Genomic DNA, 15,733 nt, shown 5'->3' on the forward strand with positions numbered 1-15,733 from the left:
ATGCAAGCCACAACTTTTTTCTAGCTTTATAATCTGCGCCGTATTTATACATAGATCAACATAAGTCATGGCCCGGGGTGGCAAGTTTTGGGGTGGTAACTTTTCCAGATATTCTCTGAGGAAATATATTATTTTCCATTATTATAGGGTATATTATTTTATTTATTGTATATATTTTTATTTTTTTCACTTGCAATTAAATATTAACTATTCATTTCATTGTCTCAAATTTTCTATACCGGTATTTATTGATATTGAGGTGCGCCAACTTCTACATGTCCCAGAGTGGCAAAAATGTTAAATATAGTCCTGCTTATAATTATGAGAAAAAGATAAGACAATACGTTTCGAGAAGTAGGTTACATAGCCTATTCTTTGAAAGGTGGGGGCGCGGTGGCTCAGTGGTAGAGCGTTCACCTCCGGTGCTTGTGGTTTTGGTTCGATTCCAGATCGCGCTGTGTGGACTTTGTGGTGGACAAACACCGTGCTCGTGGGTTTTCTCGGGGTTCTCCCATTTCACTTTCTTTATTCCACCATTTCATTCATTTCTCATCATCACTGTCTCCTTTAGCCTAACCGGCATAATCCTGGGACGTAAAACTTAAAAATTTCATTTCATTTCTTTGAAAGGTGGAATATTCTATTTTGATACGAAGAGTGTAAAATAAATAAATAAATAAATAAATAAATAAGAAAATGAACGTATTCACGACCCATCAGTAACAAGAAAGTGACACAAATATATATGATTTTGTCCTATTTTCAGAATAATGCTTCTTGTATTTACTCCTTTACATTTCTGCTAGGAAATGAAAATGAAACTATTGAAATCTTACTCTTGTGCTGTCTTCAGAAATGACGAAATCACTTAACAGCCATTAAGAACGTTTGATGATTCGTGAAAACCGTTAGGCTATGTGATCTGTGGTGAAAACATTGTTTCTTTATCGTTTAATGTACAGAGCGAGTCAAAAATCCCAAATGTTTCTTTCCGAATCGGAGTGATATCGAACATTTAGGGTAAGGGTTGCCACGTTGCGACGTGGGCTCCAAGATTTTGCTCCTCTCCTGCTTGTGTGTAATAACCGGTACTGAACACAGAGTTCCCAATCAACTCACACTGGAGTATGTTTGTAATCGCTTAGAGTATCAATGCAGGTGGCCGGGTAAAACGAAGAACATCCAGCATGTCTATTTTTCTCGTCCTCTCTTTCTAATCTTTGCGTACGACAAACGACTAAATAAGCACTGCCTATTCCAGCGTACACAAGTGAATGCATAATAGTTGATCAAGGTGAATCTAGCAAAAAGAGGAATTTGGAAATCCGACGATTCATTATATGGAAATATAAATATTTTGAATCACTAAGTGATGATGTAATGTATACTTTATACCGGAAAAATATAACATCGAAAGATTTTATGAATCAAAATGTGTAGGTGAATGCGATGCATTGGATGACGAAGAATGTTTAAAGATTTTAAAAGATCTCAAAATCTTTATATTTTATAGTTTTGCTATCAGTCATGTCATTCTAAAAAGTTGATAATCGATTATCCTGTCTTTCCTCTCATTAATCATAACTGGTTATAAAAGAGAGTTTCTAATATTTAACAAAACAAACATTATGTTTATAAAAATTATTTTTAAAAATTCGGATCATTTTAAAGAAATTTCAAGGATCTTTTTTTTAAAATTTAAAGTCATGAGAGGGGAAGATTCACTCCCTCCTTATCGGGTCACTTCAACTCCAAGTATTAGAGGATTCTGATTCTCAGAAAAGTAATGCGATTTTTGAAAACTGTAATGAAATCGAAAATGAAATGAAATCTTTCAGTTTAACGTCCCACGATTATGTCTATTAGACTAAGGGAGAGGGGTGATTAAGGCAAGTGAACGATGATGAAAAAATTGGTGGAGCGAAATGTGGGAGGAAAGGGGAGTATCCCGAGAAAACCCAAGGACACGATTTTATCGATCACAAACTTATTTGACCGGGGATCGAATCAGGAACCCCATGCACCAAAGGCAAAAACTTCAATAAGCATATACCGGTACCTAGTGTTGCCTACAAGATTAAACGACATGAGAAGTAAGGTTTCCTCGTCTCGGTGTCTTGAATTTTGTAGAGCCCTCCTCTTGTCTCAATTTTTGGAGAATTCTTTCTCGTCTTGTCTCGAATTTTTTCTCGTTTCGTTTTCTAACTATACAGACAAGATTTATGCCCTGATTTTCTTTTTAAAAAAATCATCTAGTCATTATCAGGATCCTCCAGCGTCATGAGAAGACTAGGAAGGGTGTAATATGTATAACAACATTTAAACCATATTTATTATTGGAGAATGTTTTATAATGACTTAGTTATTTTCAAAAGTTTCATAAATGCTCTTCATTGTGTTTCTACAATCGCTTTATCGTTTCATCTCGTCTCAAATTTGAAAATATACTTCTCTACTTTTGTCTCGTTTTTGAGGTAATGAGAAATTTCTCGCCTACTGGCCTACATAGAAGCTGTATTGTGTTAAAATCGATTTTTTTTTTAAATTAAAGTTATAGTTCAATACATTTTAAAAGTGAAGTGAGAGGAAGGTAAGTTCCTACATTCAATCTCAATTGACATTTCGTCACATAAGAACCAGAGGAACGTAACTCCAAAAATGCGGTTTTCGTTTTGTTCATAATAATGTTTGGACATAATTTTGAAAGCCCCACTTGGTGTAAATGGAACGTATCCTGTTCTCCTTATCAATCATCTGTTGTAATGTAGCTCAATTACCATCTTATTAAAAACACATCTTTCTAAGAAAATAATATTTTTGTTCACTGGCCTGTAAACCTACGAAAATGGAGTTACGTTCCTCTAGTTCTCATGCAACGATTTAATCCCAGTAGTTGGAATAATAATATGAAGCCTCTACAAATGTGCACCATGTTGCACTAAATTCTTATTATCTTTAATTTAATACTATTTTCTTTACTGTATTTTTTTTTTACATAATATTTGTATTGTAAGTTATTATAATTGTTAATGTACACTCATGTCCAAAATGATTGTCGCATATCTATAACTGTCTTCTTTTAAGAATATAATTCGATAATGATTTTGCAGGGTACTTTTAATACTGATACTACGTGTATAATCGGGAAATGTATATTTGTGGTAACTTTCATAAGAAACGAATTATAAATACGAAAATTAGAATGAGTAAAACAAAATGTTGCTAATTGGACAAGAAAGTTTTATTTTCGCTTTATTGTTCTTATTTACTGCTCTTTTGGCATGAAATTTGTCACATACATGTCTTTGCCGATTATACACATACTAACATTATAAGAAATACCAGGCGGATTCGTTATCAAATTATATTCCTACAACAACATATTTATAGACATGCGAAAGATTTTTGGACATGAGTGTACATATTCTCGTAATGTTCAATTTCAAGGAAACACAACACACACCTAGCTGTAAGCACCCGTAATGAATATTGCATTGTATTTAGTTATATAAATTATATTTTCTCGCTCTGCCATTAAAAGATCGATGGTGTAATATGAATCTTTTTTTTTTTTTTTTTTCGAAATCTAAAAATGTACTTTATTTTGTAGTGCTTAATATTCTTATTAGGATCACACAGTAAGACTTTTATTCTCTTGATAGTACATTTGCTAGTCCGTTAGTCCGTACGATAAGTCATGAACAAATGTGAATTTTTTAAAATTCTGTTTTTTTTTTTTTTTTCAATACATAGCAAATAGAACAATTATCTCTAGCGACTTTGTTAATGGAATCAGTTCGTTAACATCTTAACCCTCGCACTACCAACTGGAGTGGTGTACTTTGTGCCCACCATAGTATGTTTTTTTTTTTCGTAATTACTCTTTTAATCGTTTCTTCAAAGTTGTAAAAACATGTGTTTGCTCAACATGTTAAGCTAAAAGCGTAGATTCTATACCTTACGATGGTGCAAATCGAATGTTAGTCTCTCTCATAAACTTTCTATTTTAAGTTGGTGGGCACAAAATACCCTCCCCTGTTGGTAGGAGATATGACTGACATTTAGAATTGCCCCTCCTAGATGGCAGCATAATACAGAGCTCTTAGTCTTGTAGTGTTCACTTCAGTCCCTGTAGATTTTCTAACAGTTTCTAATTTGTTTCTTTTGCGAGATATAGTTAATCTTAACAGATGGGTACAAAATGACTCCCTCTTGGTAGTCCGCGTTACAAAAAAAAAAAAAAAAAAAAAAAAAACCTAGATAATGCGAGGGTTAACGGATAACGGCGACTGCAACGGTGGCTCTCTAAAGCTCATATTTTTGAATTCTACTTTTGCAATTATCTCGACACACTTCGTTACTGGAGTTAATCCGTTAACATCTTGACGGGTAACGGCGACTTTAACGGTGGCTATTTATGTCCCATATATGTATAAGAACAGAAAAAAACTTGGGCAAAAGAGGGTTAAAAAGCATTTGGCCTTTTCAATTGACTATGTCGTTCAGATTTCATGTGATATCGTGCTGCTTCGTGAAACTTTTTACACTTAGTAAAAGGCTTAATAATAAAACTGTCCTGAACACCATAGTGAACTTTGGGTTTAAGTAAAACACACATGTGACACACAGGTCCCTTAAGAACGGAGTAGTATGATAACCAGGACCCATAATTCTTTATCCACTGATGTCTGAAAGGACGATAATTTTCTCTTTTAAAAAAACATCTTATATCCTTTGCATCTTAAAAAAGTCTTATATCCATTCTGAACACTACACCATTAACAGATTTAAAAAAAAAAAAAAAAAAAAAAAAAAAAAAAAAAAACAGCAACAGTCACCGACTCCCAAAAGCAATTAAACTCACCAGAAGAGCCTATAAATGACAACCTTTTCGAAAATCCAGGGGGGCAGTTGCCCCCTCTTTCCCCCCTCTGTGGGCGCCCATGCATCCAGCCAACGTATTGAACAAGCCTCGCATATATTTTACTATGGCAGGCAGTCTTTCAAAATTAGGGGACAGGTAGTTAAGCGAAAACACAAATGAGTTAAGAAAATATTTAATTATCATATTTTCTTATTATATGATACATTTCTCTCAACAAGAACAAGATGAATAAATAATTTAATTGAAAAAGAAGTTGATTTGTGTTCGTATAATTTTATAATTTATTTATTAAAAATCAATGATTTTGTACTTGAGTACTTAGGCACACAGATATATATACAGGGTGGTCATAAAGTCCTGTTACCTTTCATAAAAGCTAATGTAAGTTTTCCCGTTACCCCTTTATAAATACTAATGTAAGGTTTTCCATTGTTTCAGATTGGATGGCTGATACTTCTAGTTACAGTACTGAAGAATGTGTTATTAGAAGTTGTTGGGTATATGAGAGAAACCATGAAGCCCAGACCTCATCACCTGTGATATCGTTGCACAAAACCATTACGATACCACTGCCGAACAGACAGAAGCTGTAAAACAAGCTTTCACTCAAGTTACACCTTCAATGCTCCGCAAAATGTCGACAGATCCTGGCGGCGTATTATCCTTTGTCATGAGAATAATGGTCAACAGACTGATTCTTTGGATACTTAATATTTCCTATCTCAATAAAACTTCTCGAAAGCATTGTTGTTCATGTCATTCAGTTCTTTCCGTGCAGTTATTTACGTAAGTTTAGTGGTTTATGTTACTTATTTTCAGGGATAACGAGACTTTGTGGCCACCCTGTATACACGGTGCTCTTACATTTAGTGTAAACAAAATATACAGTAAATAAGCTAAGATTTCATTTCATTGAAGTAGAAATAAGAAAACAAAAAAAAGGGTATCTCTTTTCATAATATTATGACTTACATAACATATGCAAGGAAGTAATCATTACATAAAGTATTTTTTTAAATATACAAATTTGATTTACTTTTATGCATGTATTGATTAGTAAAATTTTTATCACAGTAATAGCAGCACCAATTTTTGAAAGAAAAATCGAAAAGACACTAATTTAGAAGAGCTTTAACGATTTCACGTCCAAATTGGCAACATAAAAGATAGTTTTGTTTTTTTCAAAATAGAATAAAATAAAATAATTCTGTCCTTGCAATGGTCATGGAATATATTAATTAATAAACAAGTATCATAATGGAATCCTTATATCAAATGAACAAGCTATTTGCCTCCCTTATTTGTACGAGGGGGGTCTGAAAATAATTTTCCCCCAGGAAAGCGAACAGCAATGGGAAAACAAGACGGCAGTTACATGCGCAACACATCCAACAGTCTGAAGTGGTTATCGTTCGCCCGCGAACCTGAAGATAGCGCCGTCGCAGAGCCTGTGCAAAGTGGAGATAAGTCTCTCAGTCTGAGGCTGGTAGATTACGTTTCTTTTATCTTGGCACACTTCCCGCCAGTGCACTTGGTTGGCTTTCAAAGATTTTCTGCTAGCACTCACGTGAACGTTTTAGTCCAATAGACTCCTTATTGACTTTGTCGTGTAGGTGACGTTAGTTGTCAGCCAGCCCATCAAATGAAGTCATTGCTATTTGGCGGGTATTTGAAGTGCTTAGTTGCCACACGCGAACAAGTGTGTTGCAGTGATTTGTGAGTGGTGTGGCGTTTTGCTGTTTCCTAGCGTATTGTAACTCATAACTTAACCATGGCGTGGCAAGAACGCGTTGCAGACAGATCCATCCTTTAGGCGGGAAGCGTGTCAAGATAAAACAAAACGTACTTTACCTATGGAGAGAAAGCGCTTTTGACGTCGTGGTCAAAGGAGAAGTGCGACCGGTTGACTGCTATGAATGGACACATGGTGTATCAGGAGCAGAAATTCATAACCGCTCCATACATCTGGTGTTCTGTTCCCAATCTCGGCTTTGATTGAAAAAAAAAAAAAAAAAAAAAAAAAAAAAACAGTACTTTTAACCATACAAACGTAATGTAATAAAACAGAGTAACTTTAGACATTTTCAAAACTTAAATGACATCACTATATGAAATGGTACAACATTTTTTTTTTTTTTTTTTTTGCTCTGAGAAGTTCAATTTGATGGTATAGAAAATATTTATAACACAATATGACAAACACTCAATGAACGTAATGCAGAAACAAATAAATTATCATTTCCAGTGTTAACTTTCAAAACGAGGCAACTTTGGAAAGCTATAATTTTTCAATAATTAACAACTGATTTGACTAATGTTGGACATAGAAATATTTCTAAATATTAAAAATTCAAATAATAACTTGATTTTCTTTGTTTTTATTCTTTAACTACTTTATCTAGAATTTATCAATATTGTATTTACGAGTATATGTCTTTAGTGTCAACCACTTTTGGAACTTGCATAATAGTGCAGGAATTTTAGGTCAAATTAGGGGTTTATATATATATAAATCATACAAGCAAGAAACTGCACAGTTGTAGTACTTGATCTCCTTATCAACATACTGAAAGTCCCCCTAAGATTGACCTTGAGCTTCGGCCGCCATATTGGAAAATGGCCGCCGATTTTCAGTTTTTCGCCGATAACTTTAATATGAGCAAAGATAGCGTAAACTACAGAGTAATGATATGTAGAGAATAAAAGGTCACACATTTTGTTGTATAATACATCTCTCTAGCTTTATTCGTTCAGGAGATATGGAGTTTTAAGTTATGACAACTTTCTTATTTTGTACAAATAGTACGGTACGGTTTCTCTGACAGAATTCGATCACTACTAATTGTATACTTGCTCAAATTGTGTACTAAAATGACGAAAAAAATGAAAATGAAATCTTTGAATTTTACGTCGCACGGATATACCGGCTAGGCTAAAGAAGATGTTGATGATGAGAAATGAATGAAACGGTGGAATGAAGAAAGTGTGAGGAAACGGGAGAACCCCGAGGAAACCCACGCACACGGCGTTTGTTACCGCAAAGTTCACTTGACGGGGGCTGGGATTCAACCCGGGACCCCAAGCACCAGAGGTGAACGCTCTACCACTGAGCCAATGCGGCCCCTGCATTAAAATGAAGAGGATAAAAATACAGATTTTGGTGTATAATATTTTTTTTATATATTTCTATCAGTGGCTTGTAAATCAAATCATGTGGCGATTCGTGTAGTTTACAATAAATGTAATTACTTTATTTAGTTACATAGTTTACAATAAATGTATTTTACAATAGACATAAACGTCTATTGAGCATAGTTTATTATTCTTAACAAACCTCTAATTATCACTTAATATTTCTGCAGTGTTTATTTTATTTTCAAAGATGCTACTACATGTTTATATCTAAGGATGCTAAAATACATTAGAATACAAGAATTTATATCAACAATCGTTATTAAAAATATGTTCTAAAGTTTGTTCTTTTGTCTATGTAATTTAAATACTAAATGCATGGAATTCGTCCTGATTTTCTTGCGAAGTAGGAACATCTAGGTAGTTATCACACGAAACACCCTGGCAATAACCACACATAGGCTATTTAACAAGGTAACCCAGCGTTGAAACAAACACAATTATTCTTATTCAATTATCTATTGGTTGTGAGATTGTGTCCATCCCTAATTTGTAGGTTGGAATGAATTTCCCTTCCATTCCTGCACTTGATGATATACACGGAAAGCATGTTGCTTTGCGGCTGCATTTGTTGGGGTGTAGCACTGCGAGATCAAAACTGGAACTTACTGTTTCTTACCGATGAGAAAATTGTACCCATAATAATGCTCATCAAGGCTTTTCTTGGCACCATAGAGTTGAAGCAGAAATTTTTCACCAGCCTCTGCTATTGTTTCTTTGGTAGACAATTGATCATTGACAGTGGCGAAGGGTGATAGTTTCAAGAGGGTAGGCCCAATGTTCTACTACTACTACTACTACTAATAATAATAATAGTAAAATGAAACAGATTAGACAAATATTTTACTACAGAAATACAAAAAGACGAATTCACATAAATTTAATGCAATTGTAGTTCATCGACAGCACTTATTCGATCCGGATCTCAATTTTCATAATGAAATTGACGTATGTGACTCATAGATTATCTTAATTCGCCATAATACAATTTAATTGTTTTAATTGGAGTGATCGGGTGGGGAAGATGGACTATCACATTATCTGCGCTTCACAAGAAATGTTATTTAGTCTACATATACTGAAACAAACTCTGCTTGTAAAATTTTGTCTTTAATTATATTGTTCAAAACACATGACAAGCATTCAAAGATATTTTATGTGTCACTTAATTCCCCTTTAAAAACAGAATCAGACTTATATATATTGTACCAATGCATGCAGAACTCTCTTGCCCTCTGTTTGTTCTATTTTCAACACAGGCATTAGTTTTCGTTCCTTAATAACACATTAATTTCCAAAAAATCACTCACATAGAAGGTTATTTAATAGGAATTATATTACGTATATTCATATTCTCCACATACTGACATTTTCTCTTTCACTTTTGCAAATGTAAGAAAAAAATCACTCAAATCTCAAAAAAAAAAAAAAAAAAAAAAAAAAAACTCTTTCTAATGAACTCAACGAGTCTGATTTCGTACAGGTTTGCGCCAACGCAGCGGAATAAAGGGGCATTAGTTTGCGATAATAGGCGTAGCGCCTTTAGAATTTCTTGTTCCAGTTTTTGCGTTTTGTTTGAGTCCGCAAAATTAAGCAAAGTTTGAACGGAATGGAGTCAACGTTATCTTGCTCTTTATTTGTTTGATATATCGAATCGAAATCGAAGGTCTCGAGAGAAACTAGTAGGTAGAAACAAAAGTCAATAAGCGCTGAGGCCGGTCTCTTTCGCAGGTTATACGCTGGTAAAGAAAACGTCATTTCCAACACGTTCTCTCGCGGGATTTTCTGAGTAGCTTGGCGGTAGTTCTACTACGCCTGAGACACTGCTTGGTGAGCCTCCCAGCAGTGGTGCCAACCATGATTTCTTTATCGAACATTTTTTTTTCAACTTAGAAAATATCATGCATTCTGTGCAACGAAAATGAATTAATTATAAATTATAATTTCTGTAAGTAAATGGGTAGGCCGGGCCTCAGAGCCTCTTACCACCCTTCGCCACTGATCATTGAACACTAAAATTGATTTCCTCGAATCAGTGGCGGCTTTAACGGGTAGATCGGATAGGCACGGGGCTACCCAAACATTTTTAAAAATATATAAACGCTAAAAGATAGAATAAAGAGTATATTTTGCATTGTCTATATTAATGGTAGATAATTATTAACAAATAGCAAATAGAAAATAATTTCCTACTATCGTTAATAATTAAATGTATATATGTATGTATCCATAAGCGAGGGAGCGGACCTAGCCAAATTAAAATCTTAAAGCCGCCCCTACCTCAAATCTTTATCTTTCTGGATAAGACGCATGACTTGAAATCTACCCTTTCGGTATATAGCCAAGGTTGTATCACAACCTGTTGATACATGCAAAAACAACAAACAGTCTTGTTGGTAAATATTAAATATAGTTTTCTGTTTCTTAGTCAAAGAGGCGGGCCTTAGAAATCTCAAATCACACTTTTCCTTTGTTAATACTGTTAACAGAATCAAAAGATTTAGTGTCCTGACCGATATCAACAACAGGCACTTGACATTTTGTGTTTTCCAAGGCTAACGATTGAAATATCAGCATTAGCTTCTGCTTGGCAAACCTTCACGTTGGACTTCAAATAACGAGCTACCAAGGCATTAATTAAGGCAATATTTATTATTGCAATTACCTAAAGATTTAGCTTGAGTAGAAGTCGTAACTGAATTTTCTTGAAAGTGAATTGCTGCCGACGTTGTACGAGTTGATCTTCCCTGTTCCTCGATTCTTTTAGTCGTTGGCTGTTCAGGATATCCATAAAAAATAACGATGTAATTTTCACCGTAATGGAATACTATGTACGACATGTAGCAGTCAAGAATATTACCGTATGTCGTTGGTCTTGGCTATACAACAGAATGTGTCCTCAATCTAAAATATGAACAGCATTCGTTGGTACTTTGAAGTTGCTTTCTTCACATTTGAAAGTTGAAACTAAAGATGACTTGATGCCCTTTCTCACTGAGATGTCATCAAATAATGAAGGTGGTTTTGGAAAGAGCTCATATCGGAAGCAATCTTTCAACTGATCAGTTCCTTTTACGACATAGATAGTTCTATGGAATAATTCTTGGCTAGTAATAACTACATTGTTGACTTGGAATTTTATTCCTGCATTTCTGAATTCATTGAAGCCACAGAGGTAACTTTGTTCTTCCGTTTCAGTTTAAGAGTACTGAAATCATTTCAATGAAGAATTTGAGTAATTGCAATCTATAGTGATCGAATTCTGTCAGAGAAATCTACTATCTGCATAAAATAAGGAAGTTGCCATAACTGAAAATTCTATATCTCCTGAATGAATAAAGATAGAGAGATGTATTATACACCAAAATGTGTGACTTTTTATTCTGTACATACCATATAATTACTGTTCATAGTTTACGCTATCTCTGCTCATTTTAAAGTTATCGGCGAAAAACTGAAAATTGGCGGCCATTTTTCAATATGGCGGCCAAAGATCAAGGTCAATCTTAGAAGACTTTTAGTATGTTGATATGGAGGTCAAGTACTACAACTGCAAGGTCACCAGAACTCTTACTTTTAAAAACGGGACGCATACGAATCGGCGATGGGGGGGGGGGGTGACTTCCACATTGCATTTTGGGACTCAGCAGTGTTTGCAATTTACAAAATACACAAGCAAGAATGATAACACAGCGTTTCTAACAAGTACTACCCAAAAATACTTTTAACTACTTCAACACTCAGAATTACCACTCGATTCCCACTTGAACCACAGAACACTCAATGAGTGTTAGTACGGAAGAATGTGGAATTAACATTGACCATTTATATTTTGAATAATAATTACAGGACACCTGGGTCATGTTTGCTTAATAACGGGACATTTAAGCGTCCCGTTTGAGAATCAGAAAAAAACGGGACAACTGTTGAAAATAAGGGACTGTCCCGATTTCATCCCTTGACACTTCACAAACTATTTTGTAATTCTTCATAAACTTACCCCGCTCCCTATTTGCACGCTTAAGCCCTACAACTACACGCGATGTAGAGATACTAGAAATTTTCCTTTACAAAGCCCGCTCTAAACTGACAGACATAATTGTGAACGTTCTTCTTTGCATGAAATTTAGCAATTATGAGTGTCAGTATTCCCTTGACACATTTTCTTCTTCGCTCTCATTAATTTATTTATTCTTTTGTTCTGAGTTTTTATTGAGAGCTGTCCAAACTGGCAAAATCTACCTCAGTGACACTTCTTTCTAGTTCAAGTTCTTTGTTGATTTACTTTTGCGTCTTGGTTGCCTAGAAGCTATTCCCAAAATTTCAGGCAAATAAGTCTTATAATTTCGAGCACCCAGGTAGTTTTGCTTCATTTCTGCCATGTCCAAAGTTACCCCGTTTTTGCCTCTGAATAATAAAAGTGTTTTTTTTTTTTTTTACTTCATTATTACATTAAATTGAAACTTTTCACGTGTAATAACGACATATTTCTTGTAATTAATAAACAAGACACACATTCACTGTTTGGATTGTAATACATACATTCAATAAGGGTTTGAAGAAAAGCAATTAACTAACACAAACATAACACAATAATATTAAGATTTAATTCAGCATCTTTACACAAACTTAACACGTACTGAAACATACGCTGTAGTTATAAACTTCCTCACAAAAAGAAGTTACTACGCAGGTCAATACAAGGATGAAAAAGAGGATAATTCGAATATGATACATAATATCCAAAGTGTATCCCTGTTAAAAGTTGCCTTGTTTTACGGTACACATATGTATGTAACAAATAAATAAATGCAAATATTTAATATCTCATCTAGCGATAATATTTGTGTTGAGTATACTCATTGATTATTCAATTTTGATTTTGATTTTTTCTTAATCGGCGATTGAAGAAAGGTTAATACTTTTCTTCAACATCATTGAATGCTGAATTGTGTTTTCAGTATTTGTGTGTTTAATCTTAACCCCTTGTGTTCCAGTGACATCCATGTGGATGTCATAAAATACTCCGTTGCAAAATACCAGTGACATACATGTGGATGTCATAAAATACTCCGTTGCAAAATACCAGTGACATCCATGTGGATGTCATAAAATACTCCGTTGCAAAATACCAGTGACATTCATGTAGATGTCATAAAATACTCCGTTGCAAAATACCAGTGACATCCATGTAAATGTCATAAAATACTTCGTTGCAAAATAGCAGTGACATTCATGTGGATGTCCTAAAATACCCCGTTGCAAAATACCAGTGGCATCCATGTGGAGTCATAAAATACTCCGTTGCAAAATACCAGTGACATCCATGTGAATGTCATAAAATACTCCGTTACAAAATACCAGTGACATCCATGTGGATGTCACAAAATACGCCGTTACAAAATACCAGTGGCATCCATGTGGATGTCATAAAATACTCCGTTACAAAATACCAGTGACATCCATGAGGATGTCATGAAAACGTATTCTTTATTAAGGGTAGTATTAACCCTAGAGGTGATTAAATTTTTTAGTTGAAGCAAGGCACGAGTTAGTTCTACTGTTTCTCCTTAGGTCACAGCACCTTACTGACAGAAAAAAAAATATCGTTTTTGTCTCAGTAGATGTCAAGCCAAAGGGAGCATTCAATTACGAAACACACGTGTTTGTTTTAACGATTGGTAACTTCGAGAGCGGAAAAGGAAAAACTTTGTCTGATTTCCGGTCAGTGTTGCCAATCTGAAGCAGCACAAAATCCCTTAAGAACATCAAATATTCCCTTTTTCAACCAAAATCTTTCACAATGCAAATATTTTTTTTGTGTGTGGATGTGTGTGTATGCGCGGACGTACTCTATTGTACAAAAATGATATTCATTGAACTTTATACAATAACTATACTCTAATGGTGTATACAGCCTTTTAACAGTAAATGAAAACCTGGTATTACAGCATGCACATAGGAAAATGACACCTGGAACGCAAAGGTTTAACCCTCTCTAATCCATTTACAAGATAATTTAATGTTAAATTTCATTCATCATTGTCATAATCAAAATATGATGGCGAACAAACGTTAGATGATCTTCAAATGGAGTAACACCTAATTGGTCTGTAGTATTTAGTGTGGAAACCGTGAATTAAAAAAAAGAACTTTACCTTGTATCCAGATACTTAAAAAAGTATATCCAACAATTTCGATGTATGGTAACACTTTTATCGCTGGTAACCTACATACATCGAAACTGTTTGATAGAATTTGTAATTCTGTGGATATAAGGTAAGAACCAGTGGTGTACACAGAATTTTGCCAAGGGGAGTTCAAACACTCAATTCCATTTCCTATTAGGATATGCATGGTTTTTGTATGTATGTCTTACTATAGTACATGCTTATTTTTCCATAATACCTTTCTTGCTTAAAGGGGAATTAAACTCTTGAAACTCTCTTTATGTACACCATTTACATTGTTACATAAAAACTAAATTAATAATACGTGATAGTAGTATTATAAGTTTGTAATAATACTCGTAACATGATTAACTTTTTCTACACATCAAGATTATCCGACCATGAGAGCAGAAGTCACTATCGGTAGGAGGAGATAACTGCTCGATAGGTTAGCAACGTGGCCAGAAGAGACTAAGATGGTGTATAGTGTGCGTCAACTGAATGAAGTGGTCAACGAAGTACATAGAATGGTAGAAAATAACGTCAATATTTGTCACCGTTGGGAATCAACATATTTAGCTTATGCATGATACCACTTTAGAAAGATATCATACCAAAACTTTTGCTGTAACAATTGTGTAGAAAGCGGGTATAAGTTTAGATTGTAAAGTTACCAGTTGTTTCAGGTGAAAACGATGGTGAAGTTATTCGTAAGCTTCATATCATGAACACAGAAATCTTGCTTCTTATTTTATAATGATAAATATTTACATGAATTCTAGTATTATTTAACATTCAAAGTTAAACATTCATGCTTAAGTTTAACATTCATGCTTAAGTTTAACATTCATGCTTAAGTTAAAAGAATTGATTTTAAATACGATATTAAAATTTAACAAACAAAATGTCAAGTAACTTATGTACTCAAAAACCCTAAATTTCGGTTTTTCTTTTAAGGAAGTTGTTAATTATAGTTAATCTAATTCAAATTTCCTACCAATACAGCTTATTATTTGACTAGGTCGACTAATTGGCGCATGTTCAACTGACTGATACAGAATTAGCTTCCATCATTATTACTTCTAGATTTGTATACCATAACTAACAAATTCTTAATAGAGAAATTTCACAATTGTTTGACGATGCCGAGAACTCGAACGCGGGACTGGTGTAAGTACAAATACTTTTGTTATATATACAACATAGTAAAAGACATTTATATATACGTCAGACACACACATACACAAAATTTTTAAAACTTAAGCACATGTTAAGAAATCATCGATCTTTTCATGGCAAGGAAACTACCAATATTGTTTGATTTCTAATTTTTAAAAAAATATAAACAATAATATTTTATTGACATTATATTATTCAACTTTACATAAATAATTAACTAAAATGTTTCATTGATATTTTAACATAAAATTTAAGCAAAAATTCATCACTAAATTTTTTCTTTAAATTTTTTTTCTACGCTTTACAA

The sequence above is a fragment of the Thermobia domestica genome, chromosome 18 (assembly GCF_964235325.1).
Source record: "Thermobia domestica chromosome 18, izTheDome1.hap1.1, whole genome shotgun sequence".
Classification (NCBI taxonomy): Eukaryota; Metazoa; Arthropoda; class Insecta; order Zygentoma; family Lepismatidae; genus Thermobia; species Thermobia domestica.